We start from the raw sequence: 11,614 nt of genomic DNA on the forward strand, positions 1-11,614 counted from the left end.
ATCAACGCAGGCCTTCGGGTAAAAATGGAGGATTCTGTCTTGTTCTGTTCTGTTCCACACAGTGACATTTTTGTTACGTTATCCTTTTGTGACTCTTGAGCACAAATGGGTTCACAAATGGAACCCGTACGGGTCCTTTTGGTTCCATTTGTGAACCCATTCAGGACGGGAACCCCTTTTGGTGTTTTAAGTATTATGTTATACTTTAGATATTGAAAGAAAACAGCTCTACAAGCTCATACAAGCTTTTTGGAAAAATCAAATCTTTGAATATATACGTATTCTTTCAGAGCGAAGGTTTTTAGCTCAAATCTTTGCTTCTGGGGGTGGGGGGGGGGGTAGCTGGAACAACATATTTTCAGATGGGGGTCGGCCAATTACGTATATTTTGGGGGTCCTTGTTTGAGAACGACTGACATATATAGGTATTTCAGAAAACTGTCTGAAGACATTTGTAGAATGTCCTCAGGTCTAAATGGGTTAACAGGAGATAATGTTGTGTTCTGTTCTTGCCCCATATCGTTGACCACAGATGATAATGTTTATGGCGTGCTTTATCCACCTTGGTGATGCTAAGCATTTGAGTCAGACGGCACTCAGCGGAGAGAAACCTGTGCATGGAAAACAGTTTTTGGGGGTAACTGGGTAAATACTTTCTGTTGCTCTTTTCCTCCCGAATGCCTGTGGGTCTCAGAGTATCCGATATGTGTATCCAACTGTACATACAGTAGATACTTGTACCTAAGTATATACGTGTATATATATATATATATATATATATATATATATATATATATATATATATATACACACACACACACACACACACACACACACACACACACACGCACATACTGTATACGCATGTGAATAAACTCACATATGTGTGTGTGTGTGTGTGTGTGTGTGTGTGTGTGTGTGTGTGTGTGTGTGTGTGTGTGTGTGTGTGTATATATGAGCAGTTGTTGGATATGCCGATTTGAACAGGTCAGTGCAAATAATTATAACATCCTGAGTGTTCATTTAACTTAAGAATGTACAAATGTCATCCATTTTGGGGTAAGGCTTCATCATTTGGTTGCATTTGTACATTCTCAGAGTTACAAATGGATAAATGAAAATGGAAGAATGATGAGATATGTATATCGTCGCTGTCAGGCGTTGTGAGTGTGTAGATCGGCTATTTTCACTGTTTTAAATGTGTCTTTTTTATTATATTAAAGGAACAGTTTTGGAGTCACAAGATAATATGTTTATAACAAGGTCTCCAGTGACAGCGACGGTGCGTTCTGGGCATTCCACACAGTTCATCACACTGTAAAATCCTCAATTATTCAAATTCTTTGAATAATTTTGAATCACGAAAAGTTTCAGAACTACTGATGTAGACAGCAGAATCGGCCTCAGGTCTTAATGGGTTTAAACAACGGCTCTGGTCCTGTTTGATAGGGTGGCCGGGTGGCCGGCGCTCTGGTCCTGTTTGATAGGGTGGCCGGCTGGCCGGCGCTCTGGTCCTGTTTGATAGGGTGGCCGGCTGGCCGGCGCTCTGGTCCTGTTTGATAGGGTGGCCGGCTGGCCGGCGCTCTGGTCCTGTTTGATAGGGTGGCCAGCTGGCCGGCGCTCTGGTCCTGTTTGATAGGGTGGCCGGCTGGCCGGTGCTCTGGTCCTGTTTGATAGGGTGGCCGGCTGGCCGGCGCTCTGGTCCTGTTTGATAGGGTGGCCGGCTGGCCGGCGCTCTGGTCCTGTTTGATAGGGTGGCCGGCTGGCCGGCGCTCTGGTCCTGTTTGATAGGGTGGCCGGCTGGCCGGTGCTCTGGTCCTGTTTGATAGGGTGGCCGGCTGGCCGGCGCTCTGGTCCTGTTTGATAGGGTGGCCGGGTGGCCGGCTGGCCGGCGCTCTGGTCCTGTTTGATAGGGTGGCCGGCTGGCCGGCGCTCTGGTCCTGTTTGATAGGGTGGCCGGCTGGCCGGCGCTCTGGTCCTGTTTGATAGGGTGGCCGGCTGGCCGGCGCTCTGGTCCTGTTTGATAGGGTGGCCGGCTGGCCGGTGCTCTGGTCCTGTTTGATAGGGTGGCCGGCTGGCCGGTGCTCTGGTCCTGTTTGATAGGGTGGCCGGCTGGCCGGCGCTCTGGTCCTGTTTGATAGGGTGGCCGGCTGGCCGGCGCTCTGGTCCTGTTTGATAGGGTGGCCGGCTGGCCGGTGCTTTGACAGGAGAGCATTTGACTCAAATGGAACTCCTACGCAGTGGTGGAAGGTAACCGAGTACTTACTGTAATGTGTCATTTTGTGGTATTTTATTTTTCTCAAGCATTTCTATTTATATATTTAACAACTTTAGTCACTAGTCAATTAATACAATTAATAACAGAATCTTAACAAAAATCTAATCTAGTTTTAAATTAAGCCAATCTAAAGTCAAGATGCGGGGCATTGTGAGCTTGTAGATCTGCTATTTTTTTAATATATAATAGGGCTTCAGTGGTTAAAAATAATTATACTGTAGGTCAGTAACATGGTATACAGTGAAGTGGAATTCTATATAACGATTATTTTTTACTTTTGTAGCCTACTTGGAGTAAAGTATATTTTGCTTAAGTCCAAAATCAGAGTACTTCTTCCAACACTTTTATACACATGAATAAGGCTTACGATTGCTTTCCTTCTTTGCTGTGATTTACTTTAGATAAGGCAAGGAGAGCCGATCGTATGATGGAGTACTACTGTATAACACACTGTGTAGAGCAGCTGTGTCCAAAGTGCGCCGGTGGCCCAAATGGGGCGAAATGTATACGGCCCACAGCTTCATACTAAATTGTATTATGAATGACCCGCCCAACAGTTTGGGACATTTTTACATTCAAGTTTTTTAACCTGGGCATTTCCCAAAGTATAATTTGTCAGTGTTCCTTAATTGTACCTTGTATTTATTCTTTAATTTTTATTACCTTGCTGGCTTGGTTACATTTGTGACATAAGGCTGAGATACACTTGAGATACACCTGACAAAAGACCATTGATATTAAATATTGATGATGATAGTTAAATAGAATCGTTTAAATCTGAAGGTACATTATGTAGTTGTCCCTTTTAATATTTTGGCCCCCCTTTGAAAAAAGTTTAGACACCCCTGGTGTAGAGGTTGCAGTGTCCTTCAGAGTCTCTCTCTCTCTCTCTCTCTCTCTTTCTCTTTCTCTTTCTCTTTCTCTTACACGCACGTGCTGCACACACACACACACACACACACCCACACACACACCAGTGGTAGAAGCATTTACTAACGTATTACAAATCTGAGGTACTTTTACTTTACTTGAGTACATGTACATTTTTCAATACGTTATACTCCTCCTCCACTACATCTCAGAGGCGAATGTTGTACGTTTTACTCCACTACAATTATTTACAATTATTTTACAATTATTTACCAATTACTTTGCAGATTTAGAATACTATTGCAAACCATACATGCCCTATTTATTATTACTTTGTCTATTCGAAAATAGCCGATTTGAGCATAAAGATCTGATATTTTCAAAATATTTTGACAAATCTTGAAAACCTTTGAAAAAAATTGGGAAATGTGGGACATTCTGCAGTATTTCAACATTTTCTTATCACTACTTTTATATATATATATTTTTTTTTTTACTTCTTCCACCACTGACACGCACGCACTCACACAGGCAGGCAGGCAGGCAGGCACGCACGCACGCACGCACGCACGCACGCACGCACGCACGCACGCACGCACGCACGCACGCACGTTCGCACGCACGCACGCACGCACGCACGCACATAGTACATAGCGTCACATAAAAGAACATATCCAGACACATTTGATGGTGGGTGCCCCACAATGGACCCTATGGCTCCTGAGATGAATGGGGTTCCCACGCCTCTCTCAAGAAGTGCCTCCTCCTCTGAGCACACACACACACACAGACACACAGACACACACACACACACAGACACACACACACACACACACACACACACACACATACATACACACACGCACACGCACCTCTTATTTTGTATCTCTTATTGTTATTGTTATTATATTAGATAATGTTTAATTACGTTTTTTCCCTTTGATGGGTGTGTGTGTGTGTGTGTGTGTGTGTGTGTGTGTGTGTGTGTGTGTGTTTGTCCGTCCAGTGACATTCCACTTTAAATAACTATACCACTATAGGCTTTGCATAAATGTGGAATCTCCTATTAAAATAGTGAGTTTGCACTGGATCGGTTTTAATAATTACATTTATTTCTGAGATTTTAGTTCGCCTCCAAATCCTCATGGTCAGTTTTTAATCAAGTCAGAACTTAGTGGGTTTAGTCCATGCTAAACCCCTTATCCATAGAAACATTTTTGAATAGTTAAAATAGCCAATTAAATCTACAAGCTTGAACTATTCAAAGACGTTTTTCAAAATAGTAATAAAAAATAAATAAGTTTAGGGATAAGGCAGGGGTTTTCAACAGATTTGGACCCAGGGACCACCGTCCTGACTAAGAGCAACCTGGGGACCACCACTATTGTGCGTGGCGGGTCCATCATAGACCCACCCCTCACAATAGTGGTGGGGGGTTCATGCACCACAGGGAGCTGGAGAAAATAGCTATAATATCAATATAATATCTAATAAAATACAGTGACTTGGTTTGAATATGATGGAATATGATTAAGGATTACTGTGATTATGGTAAGCTCACATTTCACATCACACACACACACACACACACACACACACACACACACACACACACACACACACACACACACACACCATACAGTAAGAACTCCTGTAAGTGATTAAAAGGTTTTAAAAAACGGTGGTCCGCGGCCCTGGGATAAGCATGGACGAAAATAGAGCCCTTTAAGTTTAATATTCCCCAAAAAGACAACACTTACACAGTACAGGTCTTAAGTGTTAAAGCCTTTTCAGACATTTTCAACCACTTCTTCTTTTTCTTCTTTTTTTCCCCAGAAAGAATTGAAAACAGCTGATCTACTGTAGGCCCACTCCAGCGTGTACATCTGCTACAGTATTTTCAACATTGGTCATATGACAAAGTATAATATAGGGCTTAAGTGGTTGCCTGCATGGTCTAATGCTCCATTTTTATATTCTCCAAGTTAAATTAACTTACCAGGTTTGACTGTGCACCACAAATTCTAACAATTCTAATAGAACTTATTTTTGTCTTCAACAAATTTAACCTTTACAAAAGTGTGAGAGTGTACAAATGTAACCAAATGGACCCTTCCTTTACTACGGGCCCATTTGGTTACATTTGTACTCGGAGTTATATCAACAATCCAGATTGTTACTGTGTGCCTTACTCCAGCAGACCTTCCCTGGAGAATCATCATTCACAGTGTGTTCATGTATCCATTTGTAAGCCTTGAGGGACCAGTGCAAACGGGACCCAAACGTTGTGACACTCAGGGGTTTTAGTGTGCTGGCTCCTGGTGCATGGTAATGCAGTTAGTAGGTAATTTGGGGTACAGTATTCTGTGCAGTGATGATTACTTTAGCATATGGTACCTCGGCTCTAATGATACACTGAGGCAGACTAGACTCACGGAAACTTTACTGTACCATGCAGTCGACGTGGACACCTTGGCGCGTGCGTGTGTACACGTGCATGTGTACACGTGCATGTGTGCGTGTGCGTGTCTGTGCTTTTGCGGGCTGGCACATTATTCTCTGTGTGTGTGTGTGTGTGTGTGTGTGTGTGCGCGTGTTCCGCAGAGGTATACTTGGTGTATATGTCGAAGCATTGGTTCGTATGCCATATCTTGTTCATTTGTTTTTTTATTTATTGGCTGAATAGTTTATTTATTTGTCTATTCACAGCCTGATTGTTTGGGGACAATGCAATTCTTCGGGACATTCTGCGACTTGTCTTGAAGGTTAGTGCAACTATTTTTTCAACTTTTATTACCCTTTTTAACCTGGCTTTGCTTTATCCCAGTCAAAATCATTCCACTCCTCTTTTTCTGTACACAGTCAAATCCTGAGTAATACGTATTTAATACAAACGTGCATAACCTTACAAATGTGCATAACCAAATGCACCCGTCATGGTTAAATCAACAATCAAGATTTTTGAAATCGAATCAAATAGAATAGAATAGAATAGAATGCTTATCATCCTCAAACCAGAGTCACCAGAAAATCTATAAAGTTCATTAATTCAGTGCACTCGTCAACAATCGCATGCACACACACACACACACACACACACACACACACACACACACACACACACACACACACACACACACACACACACACACACACACACACACACACACACACACACACAGAGAGAGAGAGAGTAATACACAGACACCACACTGCAGATAATACATGAACTTCATAGTGTCAATTTGACAAACTTGACCCTGTTGAATGCCACCACACTCAGGCCGTTCCCACAGCAGCATAGTGACACGTCCCATCAAAAACCTCTCTGTTACATTCATTTCTTTCGGTGTGGTGTCATCTGAATCAACGAGTCTCTGCTTCGGCTCAACAGATAATCTCCTCAAAAGGAAATTAGTCGGAAAACGGGTGGAAGAAAAGCCTTGAGCCTAAAGGTCAAATGAAGATTAGCCAGAAACAGTACACGGGGGCACGCCGGCTGCCACCCGGAACGGCACAAAGACTGCATTGTCATGGAGAGCCTAAAGCTCAGAGCGCACACGCACGCACGCACACGCACGCACGCACGCGCGTGCGCACACACACACACACACACACACACACACACACACACACACACACACACACACACACAGAGACATTGACACACATTCCCCGTGAGTATGCACTTGGGGACACATGCCACCTGTTGGCGCAATTGTTCAACTACATGCAGGATGAATTATGGCGGTGTAATAATAATAATCACATACATAGAATCTATACTGTCTGCTTCAAATATCCAAATCAAATCATGTCTAACAATAAAAACATATTTTTAGATTGGGGTAGCCTACCAGAGATTCAAATATTGTCAAAGTTTGGGATAAAATTGTGTTATACTGTATTATAACATACAGTACATATACAGTACAATGGTTTAAAATAGTGTTCTGGACTGTGGCTTTTGATGACATCAGAAATCGTCCAAACAGAACTGCCATGTTCTGCCCTGAGTTTGGTTCAATTCAGTTCAATTCAAAGGCTGATCTGAGAAATGGGGCTGCATGTGACACTCCAGGCCTTGGAATGATTTCACGGCTACGATAGTCGGTGCATGTAGACCAGTGGTTCTCAACCTTTTTATTTTCATCATGCATTAGTCCACGGATCCCCATAACTCTGAGAGTGCATAAATGGACGCCCAAGGACCCCTGGCCCCTGGGGGTCCCTGGACGCCACTTTGAGAACCGCTGGTGTATACAAAAACGCTGTTCTCCGCTTGTCCTCCCTCGATGAAGTCATGTGAGGATACATGTCCATGGGGCATTCAGTGGCAGTATAGGACATCTGTCTGCCCCGTCCAAGATACTATTATTATCCTGCTACTGCTACAGTGCAACACACCAGCAGTGGTCCCATTGTGAATACTGTAAGCAGTTTGGATTCAAAAGGAGATATCTGTCCAGATATCCACTTTTATATATATATATATATATATATATATATATATATATATATATAAAGGAGATTTCTTCTCCGAATCAGATGGATGGAAGGTGCTGTAGTGATTCTTTTTGGGGGTTAAAACAAAACGTTTATTGAGAGAAAACATTTCAGATATGAATCACTTCGATGGTGTTTCTTCGGTAATGCATCTCTCCAGCTCTTTAATAAACTGAATACATACACATTTTCATTTGGGTTACAAATTTTGTTGACTAAGACTAAAGACTAAGTCGACTAAGGTTTTTGATATTTAGTCGACTAAGACTAGACTAGACTAAACAATTTCTGAAGACTAAATAGGACTAAGACTAAATCTAAATATTGTAAATTAATGAACACTGACACACACACACACAAATCGTAGTTGCGTTGTTTCCTTGTTTTGTGTGACACTGTAGTATGATGAAGTAGGGCATTCGTTGACAAAAAATACATAAAATATGGAGATATGAGAGGTTTCTGACCGACATGTAAGCAATGGAACTATCATAGTGAAATGATGTGAAGCCTACAAGCCAAAAGAGAAATGTCATTTTTCATCATAATGTTCAAATGTTAAATGACAGATCACAATCTTTTGAGCGACAATTACAATTACTCAAGCAAATCTCCACCTTCTCTCTTGCTCTCACAACTACACTTCGAAAACAAAAGTTGCACGGGGCTGATATGACAAATAACAGACATACAGTATGTCCTTATTTTATACTTACAACAAATTATTAATTGTGGAAACAGCCAATCTACAAGATCAAAACTCTATCTGCTATTTACACTATCCTTTGTAAATGTTTGAAATTATATTAACATTTTTAGTATGGCAATGATTATGACGATTATATGCAAAGAAAAATGCAATTATATCAAATAATTGCGTTTAATTGTGACGGGGCTGTGTGCTATGTGTGCTGTCTGCTGTCCCAGGCCGGGCTGGAAGTCCATGTGTCAGTTGAGATAGTGTGGTGTCCTCGGAGTCGGCATAGATTTGTGTGGCATTTAAAGGATCTCCAACCTCTCGTAAATCTGCCGCATTAGAGCGTCGGAGTCCCGCCCCCTTTCATGACGACGCCAGGCCCAGGAAATTAATTCCAATGCATTTTTCCCATATATTTTAGAGTATATTTTGGACCAAACAAATAATTACAAAGAAGAAAAACAACAAGAAAAGTGTTGTAACCTGCCGTTTTTTTTCTACTTTCTAATTCTTTGTTTGGCCCAATTTCTTTAGTTTGTTGTCATGATTTGTCATGACAAGAGTTGGCTTTGTCCGCGGCGTAAACGTCTTTAAATAAATACTTTCTTAAAAGTCTATGAGGAAAATAAACAGGGATTTATTTTCCGAGTCTCTCAAGGGAGCGGGACTGCGACGCTTTATAGTGGTACCGGTGCTACGTGCACGTGTGTCGGTTTCTGTGTGGAAGATGCTGCGTCGGCGTGAGAAATGTTTTTTAGTTGCATGCGTTCATGCGTGCATTCGTGCGTGCGTGCGGTCTTGCATATGTGATGGAGAGACAGGACATTCTCACTTTTTATCCCAGCTCCATATATATATCAGGCAGGCAGGCATTACGGAAAGGGAAACCATGAAGCTGGGTTGAAAACGCAGGGGTAGTGTCGGTGATGTACTGAACTGCGGCCGATGTTACCGGCTCAAATGTGTTTAGGCCATGTGAGTGTAAGGCCCCCAGGTTGCTTCCTTGTTTGATGTTAATTGGTCTGGTGAGGTGAAAGCCTAACCTTCCAACAGCTGATAATGATGATGATAACGATGACGATGATGATGATGATGACACCTTACTCTTCTCATACAGGTCAGAGAAACCGTGGGAAGGAAGAGTTGAGTGACTGCACAGCGTGACTACTGGACCCGGCCTTCACTACAGAGGAAGGGGCGTGCACAGGAAGTACAATTTTTTTTATAATTATTGCACCCGATCTGTTCTATACTCTTATGAAAAGTTTAAAAGCACTGCATGCTGTGGTGTATTTCTGTGTGCTCAAGTCAACGACGTATAGTTTCCGAGAAAACAGCGAGAGAAGACCGTAATTTAAACAGGAATCTATGGGATGCGCTCGCATGTTTTGTGCGCGCGGGTTGAGAAAGGTGTTGCCTATAGCAACCGGCTCAGGGCTAAAAGTTTATTTTTAGCAGCAGAAAATATATATACGTCAGCCTATAATTTAATATATAAATATAAAAAGAGTAGGTTTTTAAACGAGAGCAAAGTAAACCCTTACTACACTCAGGGTTCCTTGAGGGGGTTCTAATGGACCCTTACAGGTGTTGTTCCTCGCCTAAACGTCCATTTCTTCACACACAGGCACCCAAGCGGGACCCCCCAGAGAGCCCTCAGACCCCCGTGGCCAGAGATGAACTGTCCTTTGGGGTGAGGTAGTAGGTTGTATAGTTTTAGGGTTAACTCCCAAGCTGTCTGATGACTATACAACATACTGTCTTTCCTGAAGCGACTGTAATTGCATCGTCGTCGGACTCGTCGGAAAATAAAGACAACAGGAAAAGAAAAACAAGGAGTCGGAGGTTGTTGTTGTATCTGCTCTGGAGGGAACAATCGTTGTTTGTTGGAGATGGAATTGTCTCTTGTTTCGGGTCTGTATCAAAGCACCAGATCTGAAATAACCACAATGCTTTAATACATTTGTGTGCCTATTTTTGGAACAGATACATTATGCATGTTGAAATCTGTGACGAGAGAATATATTATATTACTAACATGCTGTACTGAAAAGTAACATCTGATCTGATGGAGAAAACAAAAGAAGGATAGGCTATATCGTTTGCGACATTGCGTAGTTTCACGTCCGATGTGCTAATCTTTTACCACGACGGGGTGTAAATGAAGCATTGATGATGTTTTGACATGTCTCTGTACTGTAACTATCTCCATTCATCTGACATGTCTCTGTACTGTAACTGCATCTCCATTCATCCAACGATCAGAAGCGTCCTTTATTGTGTGTGTATTTGATTAAGTACTGTTGTAACTATACTTAAATACTCCACTACAAGTCAGAGGAAAGTCTTTTTTACTTTTTACTCCACTACAATTATTTGTTATTAAGTTAATTCATTATTAGTTACTTTGCAGATTTCAATTTTTGCAAAGCTACATTAACAGCCTGTATGCTTCATAATATATAAAATAGACGATCTACCATGCACAACATGTTGCATGTTGCTCACGAGCAACATGAGCTTGTAGATCAGTTGTTTTTGAAAATGTTTGACTACTTTTACTTTGGTAAGTATATTGTCTTTCATCATTGCTGCTGTGCTTTTACTCGAGTCAAAGATTGAATACGGGACTTTTTCCCTTGTAACATAATATTATTTTTACGTTGTGGTATCGCTGTACTTTTACTTAAGTACGACATGGTTTGTTTTGTCATTTAGCATGACCTTTGACTGTACTCCCTGTACTGTTCAACAAATAGAGGATTCGATCATTCAATCAGACTTCTTCCACCGCTGGTGAGAGGCCACAGCATTAGCGGATTCACTTCATGGCGTTCGTACAGGGTGAGGTAGTAGGTTGTGTGGTTTAAGGGTTGTTATTTGAACCCAGTCAGGAGTTAACTGTACAACCTACTGCCTTCCCTGGAGGGCAGCAACTCATCACACTACCGACAGCACGCTTCACCACCTCCAGTGGTGTAAAGTCACCCAGTACATTTACCCAAGTGCTGTCTTCAAGTACAATTTTGAGTGTAACTCTATACTACAATGTACACTGTAATTTTTTTGCCACCAACAGGTAAACACCACCAGCCCCTCTTTATTTTGCATGGGCAGGTCTCTTCTCAATGCATGGAAAAGCGGAAACATTTTAACACTCAACTCACGAATATATCATGAGAGAAGAAGATAGGCAAAATAATGCTGAAAATTGTGTTTCATCTACTGAGTGAGTGTATCTGAAACACGCATGCCACACAGTC

At 42.0% G+C, this 11,614-nt stretch overlaps 1 long non-coding RNA gene across 1 annotated transcript in view; it reads left to right on the forward strand.

Annotated features, from left to right (window-relative positions):
* The window catches only part of LOC308310557, a 42,772-nt gene extending 33,211 nt beyond the window's left edge, over positions 1–9,561 (forward strand). The window contains exons 4-5 of the long non-coding RNA XR_013963517.1: positions 5,858–5,913; positions 9,469–9,561. This is a non-coding gene — a long non-coding RNA (uncharacterized lncRNA). The remainder of the gene's footprint in view (positions 1–5,857; positions 5,914–9,468) is intronic.
* The last annotated feature ends 2,053 nt before the right edge of the window (positions 9,562–11,614 follow it).

Source organism: Protomyctophum bolini (genome assembly GCF_963924005.1).
Source record: "Protomyctophum bolini genome assembly, chromosome: 23".
Lineage (NCBI taxonomy): Eukaryota > Metazoa > Chordata > Actinopteri > Myctophiformes > Myctophidae > Protomyctophum > Protomyctophum bolini.